Genomic DNA, 21,183 nt, shown 5'->3' on the forward strand with positions numbered 1-21,183 from the left:
ATGTAAAAGTGGCAGGAAATTTTAGAAATACTTTTCCTTTCCAAACTTTTCCAGAAAAAATCCAAACAGAACCTTAGGGTGCGTTCTTCAACAATTATGGAAATTTTCTTTCTAAAAATTAGAATTAATCTTTATCTTTTAGAGTCCTTTGGAATCAGAATTGTGTTTTTCTAATTTAGGGATAATTACATTTACACCCCCTCAACTATGGCCAAATTCCACTTCTGACCCGTGGTATCAACTTCACTAACGACACCTCCGAGGTTTCAATGGGTTTTTTAATGTGACAGAGTGGGCAGAGAGGAGGAAATGACTAGCGGCCACCATATAAGTTCTCCTATAAGATTATACCTTGTTTGGATGCAACTAAGTACGCATCAGAAAGAGATGGTTGCACATGGATGCATTTAAAGTTAGATGCTTTTTTGCGACAATGCTCACATAGCTCCTACAAATCTATTATCAGTAGATATGTACATTAAATAATGTATGAATCCGTATCTCTTTATTTGTAGATAGGTAAATAGAAAAATGTGTAAATAGAAGTGCCAAATTTTTTTTTTGGAATGGTTTAATTAGAAGTGACAATAGCCACCGATTGGGAATAAAGAAACAAAAAACAGAATAATCCCCACCGATTAGGAATTTAAAAAAAAAAAAAAAAAAAAAAAACCGATTGTGAAATGGATACCTTGTCATATTGCCGAAATTTAAACCAAAAAACCTTTTTTTTATTATTATTATAATATTTTACCGAAATTTCGGCCGAAATTTAATATTGAATAAAATACCATTTCCTTTGTGGTACCGGATTTCAACCGAAATTTCAGGGTCCGAAACCGAAATTTGAAACCATGGACATAACAACTTCAAGTTAGTCCCACAAAATGAAAAAAACATTGATGTTATTCTATGTTTGCACCATTTTCTCATCTTGAATTCTTGATAGGTGGTGAAATTGAGTAGGAACTACCATCATGTAGGGAGGCCAGCCCGTATAAATAATTGTATCAGATTCTGCAATATAATCATGTCAATAAAGATTGCCAATTGGAGGAAAATAAAATAAAAATAGATACCAAAGATATTTGATCATCTACAATAACCAATACCAAAAAACATTGATAGAGATATGCCTAAATATTACGGTACCCAGTTATGATAGTTGTCCATGTCAATTCATCTTTGTCAGGCATTCCATCCATTGAACATTTGACAGACATGATCCATCGACAACACCCATTACGTAACATGAACAAATGATAGCACTGAAGATAGAAACTATGGATTATGGCCAATTTACAGGAAAATAAAACCAAAACAGAGAACAACGAAACTCAATGAACTACTATGGTTAGCCAATATAAAAAAACATTGATAGATTCCATTCCTCACTTCACAACAGCACAATTTATCTAATCCACAAAAAATAAAACAGCTTTCAAATTTTCTTGAGAAGCCGCATAATCTCTTGATCAAGGCTTAATCAAGGGGGTGACATCATGTATCATGATTGACAAACGATGATAGATCAAACTCTTTGTGACCCTAAATAGTGTTGGGAAACTGTCTTGGAATAATCTTTGAATAAATCAGGAGAAAATGCAGACTATTAAATCTGTATGTAAGGATATGACGATCACCAACAATACAATATACGATATGATTTTCTTTTTCTTTATTATCTGGTTTTTGAATCGCCTTTTTATTTCATAATATCATAGCCAAATAAAAAATCTTAAACAAAAGTACCAATAATTTATAGCATATCAAGAAATAGCTCTAAAAAAACTTGAAGAAAGAAGCTCTTTGGAGCCTCTGGGTTCCAATTTCAACATAACCTAAAATCAATCCATATAAAGCTCCAAAAAGACTTGAACAAAGAAGCTCTTTGCATGACTCAGGGTTCCAATTTCAACTTAAACTAAAATCCATCCATATAAGAAATCAATCTATTTGGGATAAAACAAACAAACAAATAAATAACATAAAAGCAAGACCTGAAAAGAAAAAAGAGACGGTAATAGAGTCATGAGTATAAAAATCCCCAATAAAATCTAGAATCAAAGCTACAGTTCTTTTTGCATTGTATTTCAATTTTTTTTGGTCGGTAAGCTGGGTTTGAACCCCTGACCTCAGAGTGAAATAAATCAGCAACGTAAAAATGTGAGAAATTGAAAGTCAATAAGGCCCTGTTTGAACAAAGTTTGCCTCAGAGCTGACCATAAAGCTGTCAGCCCAGTCAATTTGGATTTGAATTGTATGGTACCCAAGTGCCAGATAAAGATTGAGGATTTTGTGAAAAAAAAGTTAAGCAGAACAAATTATAGAGAATAAGTATGAAGCATGTGATACCAGTTGAATTTAAAATTAAAAGAAACATGAAACAAAAGAAAAAGAAAAGAGAAAATCATGAAAATGCTCAGCAAAAGTAAAAGATCTTATGATTATAATCTACTTTAATAGTAGGAGAGATCCAAAGCAAGGTTCACCAATTGGACGGCTGAAATCAATTATAGTCTAGCACAAAGAACTACAAACTGCCTATTATTTGACTCACCACTATAAGATATAAAAAACAACAAAATAATTGGAGGAAACACGATATTCTCAGTTAACAGGCTCTGTTTCGAGGAATTTCTATGCCGCGAGATAACTTTTGACAGGCGATTCCTATGGAGGAGATGGTGTCTAATATTGTGATTCTGCAAATTTCAACATGAAAATATATCAAATTTTGAGCTTATAAATTGACTAATAAAAAAAACTGAAAGAAAAAAATTACATACACACTTTTTGATTAAAAAACCCAACCAGATATTGATCTCGTTTTCATAAAATCTCTGAAACTTTACCGCAAAGTTCTGAATCTTCTTCCGTGCTATTCATGAATTTGCAAGCATATTATTGTGTTAATCCTAGGTTTTACCTACAAAAAAGGAGATTAAAACAGTGAGAAATTCATAAACCCTAAGTTAATGTTATTAGATGGACAATTAAAACAATGAGAAAAAAATGTAATTAACTGTACAAAACAGAAACTGGTGTTCTTATAACACATGTTCATTCAATCCTCAAAAACCACCCTCTCACTCTTCGTTGTTGCAGCACCTACACGACCGGAAAGAGGAGAAATTCATAAGCCCTAAGTTTTCTTTAAAAAGAGAAAGAAAAGGGGAAAATAAGAGGATATTGCAAAACACATTGAAAAAAACTACAGATATGAGAGAAAAATAAGAGATTGCAAAACACATATATGAAGATGGCTGTAGAATTCCACCTCTCATTTGGTACGCCTTCATTAAAGAAGGACCATCATGGTGAGGTGATCGTTCCGGGCGTATTGTTTAGAGTAAGAAACTACGGGTTGTGTTGTTTACCCTTCCCCTAATATTAGAGTATCGTGTTATGTGTTTCTAAAGATGTGGAGACTGCCAGAGAAAGTTGCCCAGTTAAGAAAAATTCTGTGGAAGTGAGAGAGATTTTAGGGATCGTTTTGCCTTTTTCAAAAAAAATTTCGTCTTAAGAATGAGGGTGCCACGTAGATAAATAGCCGGATGGGGGAGCTGTCCATGTGGGCGTGAACAGTGAAACCCCCATCCTGCTATAATATAATAGATGGGGGCATGGTTTCTAAGCTCTAGCTCAAGCTGAGCTAGAGCTTAGAATATACCATCTCCCATAGTAGTTTGATTCATCCCACCCATTCATTTTACACTACCTCACATAGATTGGGTGTTCCTAACAAACCAGCTCCATAACAAAATCCTAACCATCCGATCTATTGGACCATAACCATAACCTTAGCATAACCTATAAACTAAATGGGTTGGATGACTCAACCAACTATGGGAGTAGTGGTTTCTGTGCTCTAGCTCAGGCTGAGCTCGAGCTCAGAAACCTTTTCCATATATATATATATATATATATATATATATATATATATATGAGGAAACTGTTGGTGAGCTTAAGCGCACCAAACTTATGGTGCGCTTAAGCTCCCCAATCACATGGGTCCCACTTGTTCTGTGGTGATCCAAACCATTCATTTGCAAGGCCTTATGATAGATAGAGGGTGTACCAAAAATCAGCTCCATAGGATCATCCTAACCCCTCCATTTGTGGAGGACAAAAAATGGGCAGATTTGTGTCTGTCCATTTTTGTCCTTCACAAATGGAGGGGTTAGGATGATCCTATGGAGCTGATTTTTGGTACACCCCCCATCTATGTAAGGGACTTTCAAATGAATGCTTTGGATCATCCTATAAAAAGTGGGCCCCCATGTGATTGGGCGCTTAAGCTCACCATAAGTTTGGTGAGCTTAAGCGCACCAACAGTTTCCTCTCTCTCTCTATATATATATACACACTTTTATTTTTGTGTTTCAGAAATGGGTCATGGGTGGAAGAAAGAGGGTTTCAAAAATGAGCGAGATGGAGACGACGACGGTGGCCGGAGATGGCGACGGCGGTGGTGGCCGGAGATGGCGATGGCGGCAGTGGCCGTGATGAAGGAAATGGCGTAACCCTAATCCCTCTGCAAATGGCTTAAAACTAGTGACGAAGGTATTTCTGTCTTCAAAATATTAGCCATGGTTAATTTAAGTGACCGTCAATGGAAGGGGTCTACTTAAAAATGTTAGAAAGATGAGGGGGTGTCTTTGGTGAAGTCGATACCACCGGGTCAGAAGTGGAATTTGGCCAAAGTTGAGGGGGTGTAAATGTAATTATCACCTTAATTTATTTTTAAAAATTCTCAATTTTGTGTGGCAGGTGACGTGGAAAATGTGGTTTCACCCTAAGTGGACATGTTTCACACTAGAAGTTGAGAGTGGAGAGAGAGGGGAAGATCATGACATAGCACCCAATTCTCTCTGAAGCGAAAACTTTTGCTCCATAAAATAATTTCTAAAAATTAGGATGAATTCTTAGACTAGTTGTTGAAATTCCAAAAGAACAGAATTCTCATTTTTTAGGCTAAAACAATTGAAAATCGTTCTAAAAGAATGTTAAAGAACGCACCCTTAGTTTCCTCAATTGCATTAGTTAACTATGTTTTCCAATTAGATTCAAATGTGAGATGACGGAATCTTATCGACATGGATTTAAATAGGGGTGAAGCTCGGTTCAATATTTGGGAATTCGGGTTGAGCCTTTATCATAAAGTCGGGTCAAGTTTGGGTTAATTCTCATTCATTTTTTCAAGCAAAACCTCAAATCGACCAATGCAAACTGCACCACTAGATTTAAATAATACTCCAAGTTTCACTACTCCGATAAGAGCATACCGCTTTGCCTAGTAGCACGATGCTTGTATTGCTCTCCCAATGTGACAAAATCATTGATTGGATTGTTTTGTGAAGGAAACCCAAAGATCTCTAATTTTTTTCCTCAATGTTTTGACTCTTTTTAAAGTGACACTATGTGTAACGAACTAGGAAGACTCACCAGTTGTAAGGAGGGTCGGTACTAGAAAGAGGGAAGTGCCAACAAGGCGTAAAGATTAGTTGCAACTAACCGATTCTGTTGGACAGACTGGAAAAGCAGTTAATGACAGTTAGCATCTCAACAATTGAATAAAATAGATAAGAGGAGGAAATACAGGGCTTGTTTTTTGTGTAGAACAGGAGGTACTGGTGCCTCGAAGCCAGCTAAATTTCAACTTTTCTTTCAGCAATTCAAGATTCTTCTTCTTCTTTAGTTCTGACTTTAATTTCTGAAACTACATCTAAGCTCCTAATAGTGGTGCTTTCATTGACTTCTCACCTTATGGCTGAGAATACAAGATTGAAGAGTTTAGATGATGCAATCAAGAAATTGATTGAGACTACATCTCTCCAAGAAACTCGTTTACAGAATTACCAGGAACTAGCCATGGAGCAAAGAGATTTCTTGCTTAAGATCTCCAATAAAATTACAGTTTTAGATGGCCGGGTAACCAATTTAACAAGAAGGGTTGAACAGGGAGAAACTCTTACTGGAACTGGAACGCGAGATGGTACTCAAGGAGGACTGCGAGATGGTACGAGTCTTGGGGGTTTTCTGCAAGACAATTGCGATTAGAATTTTCCCAATTTGAGGGCACTGGTCCAGCAACTTGGATCTCGAAGGCTGAGAAGTTTTTTCGTTTTCAACACACTTCTGAAGAACTAAAGCTGGAAATAGCTTCTTTCCATCGGCTTTCCATCTCGATGGTAAAGCATATGATTGGTTTCAAGCAATGGAAAGGGAACAACCATTTGATTCATGGGAGAAACTCTCTGTAGCTTTACAAATCAGGTTTGGACCATCCATTTATGATAACCCTCAGGGCAAATTAGCTAAATTGATTCAACACTACTGTTGGAGATTACGAAGCTCAATTTGACGCTTTGGCCAATCGTACCAGTCATCTTCCTTCTCAATTTCTGGTAGATTGTTTTGTTTCTGGTTTAAAACCAGAGATCTGAAACGAGGTACAAATTCACTTACCAAATTCATTATCAAAAGCTGTAGGATTGGCTAAAATGATCGAAGACAAGATTGATGATGCAAGAAAAATGACTTACAAAGGCAATTATAAGAATCCAATGCCTTCCATACCATGATATGGAGCTGAAAATTCTTCTGTGGCTTCTTCTTCAATGACTAACAAATTGCCTCAACAGGGCACTCCATTCAAGAAAGATGACCACAGCAGAATTGCAAGCAAAAAGGGATAAATGAATGTGCTATACTTGTGATGAAAAATACAATCCCGATCATAAATATAAAAACAAGCAACTCTTTTTGCTTATTAATGAGGAGGAGTATTAAGATACAGACGTAGAGGCCATGCGTCTGATGCAAGAGGAGACATGTTTCCCTCAAGTTCTTGAAAAATCTGACAAGCAACCAAAAATTTCTTATTACACCTTATCAGGACAAACTAATCCTAAAACCTTACGAGTTCAGGCCAACATTGGTGGACGGAAAATCATTGTATTAATTGATGGTGGTAGCTCTAATAATTTTGTTCAAGAACGATTAGTACAATAATTACAAATTCCAGTTATTCATGGCATACAAGTTCAAGTTATGGTCAGTAATGGGGAAAGGCTAAAATGCTAAGGAATTTGCAGAAATGTCAGTTTGAGTATGCAAAATCATAAGTTACAAGTTGATCTCTTTGTACTTCCACTCATGGGGGCTGATATTATTCTTGGAGTTCAATGGTTAGAATTGGTGGGCCCAATTATTTTTCATTATAAGCGGCTCACCATGGATTTTCACTGGCAAGCTCAGGCGATTCATTTACAATGTGAAAGCCAAATCACAGAGGAGCCTATGCAATTACACAGTTTCAAACGTCTAGCTATAAAAGATGGGGTGGATTTTTGTTTAAAATTACAACTTCTTCAGTCCAAACTGAATGAAAGTTCTCTTCCAGTTAATACCGAATTGACCAAATTACTTGATGAATTTTCTGAAGTATTTGCAGTGCCCAACTCCCTACCTCCCATCAGATCACATGACCATGCCATTCCCCTAAAATTTGGCATTGGATCTGTTAAAGTAAGCATACAGATATCCTCATTTTCAGAAATCAGAAATTGAGAGATTGGTCAAAGAAATGCTTGACAATGGGGTTATTCAACCAAGCCATAGCCCTTTTCCATCCCCAATTATTTTAGTCAAAAAGAAGGATGGTACATGGCGGTTTTGTGTGGACTACAGAGCCCTAAATACTGTCACAATCCCTAGTCGTTTCCCAATTACAACAGTTGAAGAGCTTCTGGATGAACTACATGGTGCCAGATACTTTTCTAAACTGGATCTCAGATCAGGATACCATCAAATTCGAGTTAAGGTCGAAGATGTACCAAAAACTGCATTTAGGACTCATGATGGCTTATAGGAATTCCTACTTATGCCTTTTTGTCTTACAAATGCCCCATCCACATTTCAATCTTTGATGAATGATGTGTTTCGACCAGTTCTACGAAAATTTATTCTCGTTTTCTTCGATGATATTCTAGTTTATAACAAAACTTGGGAACATCATTTAGAACATCTAAAGATGACACTACACATCTTAAAAACTAATGAATTGTATGCAAAACAATCAAAATGCTCTTTTGGAGCAGCATCAGTGGAATATTTAGGGCATATTGTGTCAGCTGACGGGGTTGTCGTAGACCAATCTAAGATCAACGTTATTCTTCAATGGCCAACTCCTAAATATCTTAAGGAAATTTGAGGATTTTTAGGATTAACAGGGTATTACAGAAGATTCATTAAGCGCTACGCTCATATAGTAGCTCCAATGACAAAATTACTCAAGAAGGGGGCATTTTTATGGAATCCAGAAGCCAAACTTTCATTTGAAGAACTAAAACAAGCTGCATCTTCAACTCCTGTCCTTGCTCTTCCAAACTTTGCAAAACCATTTGTCTTAGAAACCGATGCCTCTGGGTATGGTATTGGTGTAGTTCTTTCTCAGGGATGCCATCCTATTGCCTACTACAGTCAAAAGCTTTCTTCCAAAATGCAATCATCTTCTACATATGTACGGGAAATGTTTGCAATCACAGAAGCTGTGTGAAAATGGAGGCAATATTTACTGGGACAGAAATTTATAATTCAAACTGATCAAAAAAGCCTCAAGTCTCTTCTCGACCAAACCATTCAAACACTTGAGCAGCAAAAATGGTTAACAAAACTAATGGGGTTTCAGTATGATATACACTACGGCTAGGAAAAGAAAACTTAGTGGCAGATGCTCTTTCAAGGAACCTACGATGGAGAATCAATACATGACTTTGTCAATACCATTATTTGATATAATGGATCAACTTAAACTGGAACATGCTTCTAATCCTCACATCCGAGAAATTCATGAGGAGATCCAACAAGAAGGAGCCGTTCCTAATACATATACTTGGAGACATGGATTATTGTTATGCAAAGGTAGAATAGTTATTCCAACTGATTCAGGGTTAAAAACAAAACTTTTACAAGAATTCCATTCATCACCGATTGGTGGTCATGCCGGTTTGACTCGAACAATGGCTAGGATCGCTCTCAATTTCCATTGGCAAGATTTGAGAAAAGATGTCAATAAATTTGTTGCTGAATGTGTCATTTGCCAGCAAATAAAATCACATCTTGCCCCAGCAGGTCTTTTACAACCCCTACCAATACCTGACCAAATATTAGAAGATTGGGCCATGGATTTCATTACAGCCCTTCCAAATTCAGCTGGAAAAACTGTCGTTATAGTAGTCATAGACAGATTGAGCAAATACGCCCATTTTAGTCCCCTACGAAGCCCTATTACAGCTATGTCAGTAGCTCAAACCTTTGTGAATGATGTCTGTAAACTCCATGGCATTCCCAAATCAATTGTAATAGAGATATAGTTTTCCTTAGTCGTTTCTGGCAGGAATTGTTTCGTTTGCAGGGTACTAATCTTGCCATGAGTAGTGCTTACCATCCCCAATCTGATGGGCAATCCGAAGCCTTGAATCGTTGTTTAGAAATGTACCTCAGAAGTTATGTGTGTGATTGCCCTTCTCACTGGTCAAAATTTCTGGTACAATACAGCTTTTCATTCAGCTGCTCAGATGACACCGTTTGAAGCAGCTTTTACTAAGAAGCCACCTACAATTCTACAGTATGAACAAGGGACTTCACATTTGGAGGCTCTGGACCAAGAGTTATTGCAACGGGATAGCATTCTCCAACAGTTCAAAACCAATTTACACCAGGCTCAATTGAGGATGCAAAATCAGGCTAATAAGAATCGACGAGAAAAACATTTTGATGTGGGTGATTATGTACTTGTAAGGCAACAACCGTACAAACAAGCTTCAGTAGCACAACGACGCTCACACAAGTTTGGTCGTAGATACTATGGTCCTTACTTGGTAATTGAACGGATTGGATCAGTAGCTTACAAATTACAGCTCCTTGAAGAAGCTAAAATCCATCTAGTTTTCCATGTCTCACTACTTAAACAATTTACAGGGAACCCGTCTGTCACACAGGTTGCCTTACCCCAACTATCCACAGGAACACAACCACTTTGCTGACCTTTGGTTGTACTTGATCGGAGAGTCATTCAGTGAAAAGGAGAGGAGGGCATTCACCAACTCTTTATCCAATGGCATGGGTTACCACTCGAAGCTTCATCTTGGGAAGATCTATCTGTCCTCAAGCATGATTATCCTGATTTGAACCTTGAGGACAAGGTTCATTTTCATGGGGAGGCAACTGTAACGAACCAGGAAGACTCACCAGTTGTAAGGAGGGTCACTACTAGAAAGAGGGAAGTGCCAGCAAGGCTTAAAGATTAGTTGCAAGTACCGATTCTGTTGGACAGACTGGAAAAGCAGTTAATGACAGTTAGCATCTCAACAGCTGAATAAAATAGACAAGAGGGGGAAATACAGGGCATGTTTTTTGTGTAGAAATTTCCTTTTTCATTGTAACAGGAGGTACTGGTGCCTCGAACCAGCTAAATTTCAACTTTTCTTTCAGCAATTCAAGATTCTTCTTCTTCAGTTCTAACTTTAATATCTGCAACTACATCTAAGATCCTAACACTATGACACTGGGTTGAAATTAGAAAATGAAAACAAGAATACAAAGGTGACCAGCTTTAGCCATAGGAACTCCTCTTTCGTTCAGGTGTATCTCTATTGTCTCTTATTCTTAGGGGTGCAACTCAGGCTGATTTTTGGGAATTCGGCTTGAGCTTTTAGTATACAATCGGGTTGGGTTCAAGTTGATTCCAATCATTTTTAGCAAATCTCAACCCGAACCGACCTGAGTAGCACCCCTATTCATTCTCTCTCCCATAAGTTAACGAGCAAGGTTCAGGAACGGGACTAGAGTAGATAGTCATTGATGGGCAAAATCTCAAGAAGCGTACCAATCTATTCTCATCTACCTCAAAAAAATCCTAGGGCTTAGCATGGATTGGATTGCCCGACTGAAGCTGTGGGTTAAAAATGCCACTGCCCCATTCTGCTATTACATTGCAATGGCTTCAAACTTTGGGTCTTCTTAAAAGCCATCATGGATTGGCCTTTCTTTGAGTGTAGGAAATGAAAGACTGGTTGATTCTTGTTTTAGAACAAAAAAAACTCTTCATTATTCTATTTAAGTGTATTTTTTTTCATTTTGTAGATTTATCCTGAAAGACTTAAAATATATACTTTAGATCTCCTTGGTGATAACTTTGTTCTGAAATTACAGTGATAGGCTTTTCATCATTGAAAGCCTCAGAACTTCGGATGCAACAGAGCAATTAGACATCCCTTTGCAGGAATGTTTCGTATCTAATGTGGACCATTTGGCATTTATTAGTGTGCAAGCTATCAATTTAACCGTTAGCATCATTTGTTAGGGAGACTTAAGGCCGTGGTCCACTACAGTAGGGCCCACTTTCGTACTGTGGGCCCTATGCATGTCATGTGGACATGATAGGGGCAGTCGATTCAGTCATTTCCGTTGGTCCCACCTTTATCAGGGATTATCCTAACCTCTTGATATGTAGGGTTTCTACAAAACAGTTTTCAGGGTATAAATAATAAAAAAATGTGGCGGTTAAGAAGGGCACTTTTCTAATGAGACAAGCTTATCTCCTAAAGATGGAATTTGCTATTGAGACAAAGCATGTCTCCTAAGAGGGGGGAGGAGGGGCTCTAGATGATTCTTTCATTGCCCTGGCAATGAAAGGATCTATGGTTTAAGGTTACATATCTAATAGACTTGAAAAAGTCTTCTAAAGAAAAAGATAATAAGGGGGAAATGCTACAAGGACTATGCTAGTCCCCTAAAAGATGGGTAACTCAAATTTCAAATCTGAGCCATATGAAAATAAGGCATTCAAAATAAAAAAAATGAGCAAAGCATTTCATTACACGATAATGGAGAACAGAACTCAAAGCCAAACCGTGTCGAAACTATTACTAAAGTAATATAAGTGAGTAATGTATGTCCTGAAGTGAAAACTTATCAGATAAACAAGATACCAAAACATTTCAGGTTTTTTTTTTTTAAGATTATGATGTGCATAAGTTGATATTTAAATAAACAATATGACATGATGTTTAACTGTGTAAATCATAAGACATGGGGTTTTTAAAACTAATTCAAAAGGATCAAATATGAATAAGAGTAGGAGCCACGAGAGAATAATTCAGTCGAAAGTATTGCACCAATGACTTATTTGATTACATAAAACTGCTCAAGATGATAACTGAAATGCATATATTAGGGCTCAGCAAATGCTAAAAATTGTCTGAGAAAAGAACTTCATCGATTAGTGCATGCTAGTATGCTACTACTGTTTTGCCCTAACCATTACATTAGCATTTAACCAAAGGATGACTGAACTACTATTAAATTCAGATATGTATAAAAGCATACAGATTTCACAGGATAACACAATCACCTTCAACTAACCATTCATCACTCATAAATGAGCCACAAAAGCTCTTAACTTAACGCAATATAAATGACCTACAAAAGCTCACGCTTTAACACAATGAACATGAACTACATGAACTCTTAATTCAACACAATAACAATGAACTACACTGATTTTCAGTTCAGCTTAACACAATGGGAATAGACTACACTGCCTTTTATAGTTCAGCACAATGGCATTTTCTACACTGATTTTCAGATTATTTCAACACAATGGGAATAGACTACACTACTTTCTATTTCGGCGCAATGACATTTTCTACACTAATTTTCAGATTATTTCAGCATAATGGGAATAGACTACACTGCTTTCTATTTCGGCACACATTTTCTACACTAATTTTCAGATTATTTCAGCAGAATGGGAAAAAAAATTGTATTGAAATGACTAAAGCAAAATCAAACCAGCAGATTTTCTCAAGTAAAAGCTCCAAATCATGCATCAAATATTACTCAAGGACCAAAGTAAAATGGGTTTTGATATATAACAATGTTATGGAGAAACAAATAACTAAAGCCGACTAGGCTCAATGCCTCTATTCATGAGCAGGTTAATCATGTAACTAAGACAAATAGAAATGGAGTTATCTACTCTATACATATTCGGATAATACTATTATCAATTCTTGAACACAATAAAAGGAAATTCCTCGATAGTTCAAAGCATTGTTATATGATTAACTATTATAAAGTCTTCTTACCTAATAAGCTACTCACTTCACCATATATGGTTTAACATATGATACAGAAACTTAAAGAATCAACTATATATTACATATACATAAGCAACTCTTACAAGGGATGCATACAAGGCTCAAAACTTATATACATCAACCTGAACTATATAAACTGATAACCATAAATGTAAAAAAAAAAAAAAAAACTCAGCCAATTAATAGAGGCATATGAACACAGTCAATAAAGACGTAATCATAATTTTTAACTCAAGAGAACAAAATATTTGCACTACTATCTCATCTCTTACATCTACTCTTGAATACACATCAAAAGGAAAATACAACCTTTAAACAAAGCATGCTAACCTGTCAGGGTTCAAATATGAACATTTCATAAAAAAAATATGTGCTGCTATAAGCAGATACGCCAAAATGAAAACAAACTACAAAATCTTCCAATTTAACACCACGCAAATGAACTACAAGAGTTTCCAATTCAGCTCTACGAAAGTAAACTTCAATAGTTTTCAGTTTAAACACAATGAAAATGAACTACTAAGATTTCCTGTTTTACACTATGAAAATGGTCTACAATAGTTTTCTGTTCAGGTATGTGTGGACTCCATAAAAGAAACATCTCCGCTTATGATGTCTGAGAACAGTAGATCATTTTTATAAAGAAAATAAACCAAGTGTAGGACTCCCTCTACAATAACTCAGTTCTAGGAAGCTATGATGGCTCAAAGATATCATTTGACAAATGAGAACAGAGAATATTTTCCTAACTACATTTTGTCCAACTTTCGAGTACATTGCAGGATCAAAAAGTACTCATTTAATTATGCTCCAGACAAGATTCCATTATATTGTATGGCAATGATATTATTGTTCTAAATTAAATAAATTAATTACTCCTATAAAATATAGAGTTATTTTACTGGTGATCATCAATTCTCTTTCCAAAAGTTCTTTCTTCTTCTTCCTCTTTTTTTAAGGAACAAATTAGGAAATTTGTTCAGTTACAAACTACACAACAAATTAAGAGATCATAACATTTCGTAAATCATAGCAAATTAGGAAGTTAGTTCAATTCACAAGCCACAAATTTATAGCTCTTTATCCAATAATTATATATACACAAACAGTATCATGGAGTCAACACTAATTATCATCATACACCAATAGAGATTAACAAGAAGATAAACTTATGTTGCTAATCATCATTTCCTTTTGAAAATAACTGAAATAATAAGAAATTTATGAAGTCTAAATTTATGAAGTCTAACAGCAGTTTATGAAGCAATGTTTGTAAAATTTGTTCAAACTTTATAATCTAAACAAAAATGACAATATGATCCATGAGTATAACTTACCTGACAGAGTTGCCTACCAAAATTTTTTATAGACTCAATTTCAGCAAGAAATATTTAGAATTCTGAAGCACAAATAAACTAACCTAAGATTATAGAACTCGAAACTTCTTCTTTTCCTCCTCTTTCTTGTTCCTCTTTGCAGAATCAAATGAAGCTCCTTTCTTTTCTTCTTCTAAAATCTTCACTTGACAATCGAAATTGCAGAGAACTCTACTGTCTAAAGACTCGAATCTAAGATTTAAAGATTCGATCTATCCAAAATATAAAAAAATCCTAGATTTTAAAGATGAGATCTGAGGTTTAAAAGCTAAAGAAGTTGCTGATTTAAGGTTTCATAGTGTGGATTTAGGATTTCTTGTGAGAAAACAAGGTTTGAGAAGACAAACTTAAGGTTTCTAGCAATACTATGGTTTCTAAGCTTGCTTTGTAAGCGCTCAAGCAACAAAACACAAGATCTGATTCATCAAGGTCTGAATTGCACTGAAATTTGCAAAGGAAAAGGATCGGATCTACTCACTTTTCTCAAAACCTAAAAAAAACTCTCCCAAATGAAAGTCCAAGCTCTCTATTTATAGAGATTTGGCTTAATTTTTTAGGCCCATTCGTTATATCAAGACACCCCTTTTTATGTAGGTTTTAACTTGTTTGTGTGGAGAATAGGTGGTCCCTGGAAAACTGATTAATGAAAATTAAAAGATTAAAATTCGGGCCCTTTAGTTTCCCAGGACAACCCCTTTGCTGAAATTAATTTAACTAGAACACAACTAAGCGGATAAACCACTCCCTTCTTTCTACACTACACTATGAATTACACTCGTCTTATTAGGCAAACTTTAACGGATTTTGACAAAATTTTAAAGGGATCTAATTGAGATCCTAACCTACCCTAAGGCAAATCTTGGGACTTTAGTTCACTAATTTGATAGGGTTTTAATCAAACGAGGTTATTTGGGGTTCGGTCAAAATGGGGTGTCTACAATCTCCTAAAAACTCTTAAATATAATGACAAACTGGCGAGGAATAGAATCTTCTACTCCTAGTGAGGTGTTAATTTCTCCTCTAAAGAAGCAATGTCTTAAAGAGCGGGCAGCTGTTCATCAAAGCATGGGTGTGTCCCCTTCCCAGGTCATCCTGAATAGTGAGGAGGAGCTTCATACACCCCTCCGTAACTTGTCCTTCTTTAACAAGATCCTAGAAAAGGAAAAGCGAATGTGAATGCGTCTTTGGGAAGAGGAAAAACACCTGGCGATTGCAAATTTGGAATCTAAGCATGCAACACTGGATGAAGATGTGCAGGGTTTAGGGCCAGGCAGCCCTGAGGTGGAACAGGGTCAGTTAGGGTAGCCTAGTGAATTAGATAGGCGAGATAAAGAAAAGGGAGTCTTGTTATTGAATGCTGAGGAAGAATCTGGGCTCCCAGAATTGGAAGGCTTTAATGATTTTGTAGCAATGAGTGATGTATTTGGGATCTCCTATCAGGAGAATCTAGGAAGGACAACAGAAATGTTTCGGCCAATGCAAGCAAGGGCTGCAGATGATACAATAAAGAGAGTTAAAGAGGCTGAACCAAAAGTTGGATTACAGGATTAAAGGACACACTTTGAGAGGTTAAGAGATGTAGGTTTTTGGGAGTTTGGGTTGTCTTCCAATGATTTCAGTTAAGGAGACATTGCAAGTTGTGGGGTAGTACATATGTCTTCTGATTTCAGTCTATTTAGACATAATGCTTTAGAGTTATTTAATTGTACAAAGACAGGTTGGGAAGAAAATGATTGTAGGAAACTAGGAAGTCGATACCAAGAATGTGGAAATTGTGATGATGGTTTTAGTCCCATAGGTCGAGGTTATGATAATTGTTAGGAGGAATTCTTGAAAAGGTCATTCTCTGTGACGGTAATTCACGATCCTAGTTGCGCTAAAAGAAAGTTGTAGTCTCATGCTAGCTCGAGAGATTATGGTCTTTCGCTAAATGGAGGCATTCTGATATGGGAATCTTCATCATTACCCAATCAAGGAAATGAGGTTCGGAAAAAGATTGTAGGATGAATACCTTTAAATGTGTAATGGATAATATCATAATCATAGGATAGAGAAGGGAGGAAAGGGATAATCTTAACTTTTTATTCGATGTGTATACTTCATTGGCTACAGGTATACCTACCTGTGCCAATATTCATGTTATTCTCTTGTAATCCAGGCTGGAACCCCTGGTCCCGAATGCTTCTCTGAGAATGAATGAAATATGTCAACTTAAAAAAAAAAAACTATCGACAACTTGAGGGCTTTACAGAATTGGTTTAGAAACTGTTAGTACTCTCTTTAATTCAGAAGGAGACCTAACATGACACCCTACTCAAATGTTCTCCCATTTCCCTTTTTGAAACCTTTTAAAGTTGAAAAGCTCATGATTGTCAGTTTATAAACTTACTGATTTGAGCTTTAAAAAGTATAATCAAAATTAGTGGTAAATTGTCTTAAAAATTCAGCATATATCAAAGTAGATAGGAATGGTCTGGAATGGAAGTTTTAGTTGTTTGATGTAGTTGACAGTCATTGTTGACCTCAACAAGAGACCCTTTGGACCCACATTTCCTACCGCACCTTTCTTCATCCTTTGTATGCATGTTTAAACAATTCTTTAGGACTTTTGGGTTTATGATTTGCATCACTAATTTTACATCCAGGCATACAAATGTTTTCTTTTTCCTGCAACTTTTCTAATCTCGGGATGTTAAATTTGTGTTAAAAGCTACTCAATTGGTGCTCAATGGAGATGATTTTTGGGGCAGCCTATTTACGTTGTGGCCCTTCAAATGGGCGGTTTGGATCATCATATGGTGTGGGCTGTACAGTCTATTGTTGAGAAAATCCGCCTGGCAATCCAATCCGATCATGCACAAATTAAACGGAAAAGATAAAGTAATAAACAAGCCACAAGATGAACACCAAGATTTTACGTGGTTCGGCCAAGCCTACTCCACGGGTGAGAAACACGATCTTCCACTATGAGAAAACAATATACAAGGATTACAATAGATTAATCTCAAACCCACAAACCCGCAACCCTTTCCTTGCTTCTCAAACCCAAGACCGTACACAAGAGATAACCCGAGAGATAAACCTGAAAAAGAACCCAAGAGAAAACCCCGAGATGAAAAACCTCTTCTCCCTTTCTCTTCTCTCTCCTTTGGCAGACGACACACCAAAGACGTCTTGTTTCGCCGCAACCCAAGAGAACAACACTTCTCTTTTTATAGTTTAGTTTTCCTCAAAAGCTAAAAAATAGAAATTTCTATTTTTGCCTTTGCCTTCCCACCCAAGCAACCACCGTGGGTGGGAAATAAGGCAACTTTCCTAACAACCTCCACCTTGGCTTATTTCCCAGCCACCTGAAGATTTTCTGTTGATGTCGCCATCAGTCCGCTATCGCAGCAAACCACCGTTGGCCTTCCGAAGTACAAGCTACATACCCTCGAATCACATTGGTTCTGACTCATCCTGATTCGATCAATACGGCCAATGCACATGTGTAGTTGCCAACCCGTTGACTCACCTAGTCAACCTTGGAGAGGGTTCTCGATCCATCCTGGCCAACACAGGTACCGTCATCCTCTCACGCTTGCCATCCTTTCCCTTCAACACCTTAGCCAAGCCCTGTTGAACTAGAATGTCCTTCACCCTCATCTGTCATAGGGTGAAACCGCCCTTTCCGTCAAATCTGTTGATGTTGAACTGAGTAGCACTTGATTTTACAGCCATCTCAGAGTACTTTGTACTTCTTCGTGTAGCGCTCCACCTCGAACAAGAATCTTTCTTGGACAATCTTTCTACCCCAAAAAATCGCTCTAACCGCGATCCAACCACAACACCCACGATCACTCCACCGGCCTCGACGATCGCTCCACCTGAGCTTTGATACCACTTGTTGAGAAAATCCGACGGTCAATCCAATCAGATCGTGCACAAATTAAACAGAAAAGATAAAAGTAATAAACAAGCCACAAGATGAACACCAGAATTTTATGTGGTTCGGCCAAGCCTACTCCACGGGCGAGAAACACGATCTTCCACTATGAGAAAACAATATACAAGGATTACAATGGATTAATCTCAAACCCACAAACCCGCAACCCTTTCCTTTATCTCCAAACCCAAGACCGTACACAAGAGATAACCCGAGAGATAAACCCGAAAAAGAACCGATGAGAAAACCCCGAGATGAAAAACCTCTTCTCCCTTTCTCTCTCTTTTTCTTCTCTCTCCTTTGGCAGACGACACACCAAAGACGTCTTGTTTAGCCGCAACCCAAGAGAACAACACTTCTCTTTTTATAGTTTAGTTTTCCCCAAAAGCTAAAAATAAAAATTTCTATTTTTGCCTTTGCCTTCCCACCCAAGCAACCACCGCGGGTGGGAAATAAGGCAACTTTCCCAACATCTATTTTGAAAAACAGGGGGTAAATTCCTTTATAAAGCCTATTTAAAGGTCATTTACATGGCCCATCTACTTTAATCTTCTTCCAAAATGACCCCCCAAAAAAAAAGTTTGAGGAACAAATAGCTGTAAATTGGATTGGGTTCAAAGTGTTCAACCCTAAAAGAACCTAAACTTAGCCTTAGGTCGAGGAAGGTCAACCCTAACCCAAGTCGCCTTTAAATCTCTCAACCTTACCTAACCCGTCTAACGTGATATTCCAAATCAAGGTCGTGTTCGTTTAAGATTATGATGACCGATTGTGAGTCCAAAGCCAATTGTTGGAAATTTGAGTCCAATATTTGGTTTTGGATTTACAATCGGTTGTTGTAATCTTAAACAAACAGGGCACAAGAGACCGGTTCGGACAGGTAGGGTTACCTAAGGCCCAACCCTCACCGGACCTGAAATTAAATCGGGTGGGCCTTTCCCAACCCTAACACAACACAATCCGGGGAAATGCAAATCCAACCTGAGCCAAAATCAGGTTAAATCTGTTGAGTTCGAGTTGAGCCCTGCCGAAGTTGCACCCATTATGTTACAGTAATACAACATACTCGCCGAGTAGACATTCCTAGCCATCCAATTAATGTGATTTTTGTATCACGGCACATCCATATTAGGGACAACCATATGTGAGCACTCAATCATACAACTAAGTTTGAACTAAGTTTCTGCATAAATGATGGCCACTTAAACCATAAAGTTTATTAGCTATTAATCTAAGACTGCCTCTTTAGTCTTTACTAATTTAGCTTACTTTTGTGTCCTTAATCCATCTATCCTTAGGAATAGCGTTTGAGTTGGAAGGTTTAGATGATTTCCAATAATTTAAGGGCATTATAGTAACTTCACACTAAAAGAAGAGCCCTAACCCTCGCCCAGTTTTGTACCTCCACCCCTAAACTGTTTGAATTTTTTTTTTTTGTAAAGAAGGGAAAACAATGGAAAGAACAAAGACAGAGAAGCAGAGAAAGCTACAAAATTTCACTTACCAGAGCTGAAATTATCAGTAGGAACAGCAAGCTCCTCATAACCAAAACTCCTCCAATTTGTAAACAAACTCACTTCCTTCCAATTTTCTGTTTAAATTCCTTCTCGTTCTCATAGATTTCTTCTTGAAAACACTCATCAGATTCTTCCATTGCAAACCGTGAGGCTCCAAATTCAAAGATTCGTTGACAACCAATGATTTATCCTCCGAAGAACTGCTTCTATTACTGCTACTGCTATCAGAATCAACACCCAAAATTGGTATTTCTAAAACACTTCGTGGCGAGATATCTGATATGTGCATGAGGGCCGGCTAAACCCCACAAATATCACGGCTCTATCAATATCATCAGAAATTGAAATATTTTTTTATTCTGTTTCTGGGTTTTTCTGGGTTTTCCCTGTTTCTGCATAAATGATTCAGTTTTAGTCACTTCAATGATAGAAACCCATCAAATACTAATAGAATCGATTTTTTTTTGCATCAAAACAAGCTTACCTTCTTCAAAAGTCATTGGATTGTTGTGGGTTTTTTAGATTAATCAAATTTGAATCTGTTTTCTAGCAATCTCTGCCACTCTCCTGTTTCTGCATAATCCACAAAAAAAGAAAAAGAAAAGGAAAGAGATCAAGAAATGAAAGGAGGATTGAGACATGAAGGGAGAAGAAAGGAAAGAATATGTATTTCTTAAACCGCGGTTATTCCAAGAAGAGTGCGAGTAAAAACTAGCAATTGAATGAATCTAATGCTATTTATAACCTTTCAGAAGTGAATAGAATGGCTAATGATATCGGCACTACAATGTTTTGTTAATTACACAAACTCAACTTGTCTTTTCATTATTGTCTTCTAAGACCTTTCTGGGATTTGTAATATCCTTTGACAGCAGTTTAAATAATTGCCCAATAACAATGTTTTTTATGTACACAAGGCTCGATCACTTCATAGGATGATCCAAACCAAACCATTCATTTCATCATTTGTTGGCCACAACATAAATACGTTGTACCTAGGGAATCATCTCTATGATCCTAACCATCCGATATGTAGAGGGAGATCCTAACGGGAGATTAATATGGCCCTATAAAATCTCATACCTATACTGTCTAATAGATTATACATAAATCCTCTGTGTATGAACTTCTGAATTATTTGAAAAATGTTTAATCCACTTTTGGTTTAAATCGAATGAAGATTGGTGTAATCCATT

General features: G+C 37.0%; 1 long non-coding RNA gene across 3 annotated transcripts; it reads right to left on the reverse strand.

Moving 5' to 3' along the window:
• Nucleotides 1–997: 997 nt before the first annotated feature.
• Nucleotides 998–20,691, reverse strand: LOC143851149 (uncharacterized). Of its 3 annotated transcripts, none has more exons than XR_013236227.1 (6): nucleotides 20,472–20,691; nucleotides 19,975–20,379; nucleotides 3,027–3,111; nucleotides 2,856–2,929; nucleotides 2,561–2,705; nucleotides 998–1,268 (listed from the first exon to the last, which is right to left on the reverse strand). It is a non-coding gene; the product is annotated as an uncharacterized LOC143851149 (long non-coding RNA). The 3 variants fall into 3 exon arrangements; XR_013236228.1 differs by having other exon boundaries at nucleotides 2,815–2,929; XR_013236226.1 differs by having other exon boundaries at nucleotides 2,794–2,929.
• Between the last annotated feature and the right edge of the window lie 492 nt (nucleotides 20,692–21,183).

Source organism: Tasmannia lanceolata, unplaced genomic scaffold (assembly GCF_043159265.1).
Source record: "Tasmannia lanceolata isolate RefF3 unplaced genomic scaffold, GAP_Taslan_0.1 ptg000018l, whole genome shotgun sequence".
NCBI classification, from domain to species: Eukaryota; Viridiplantae; Streptophyta; class Magnoliopsida; order Canellales; family Winteraceae; genus Tasmannia; species Tasmannia lanceolata.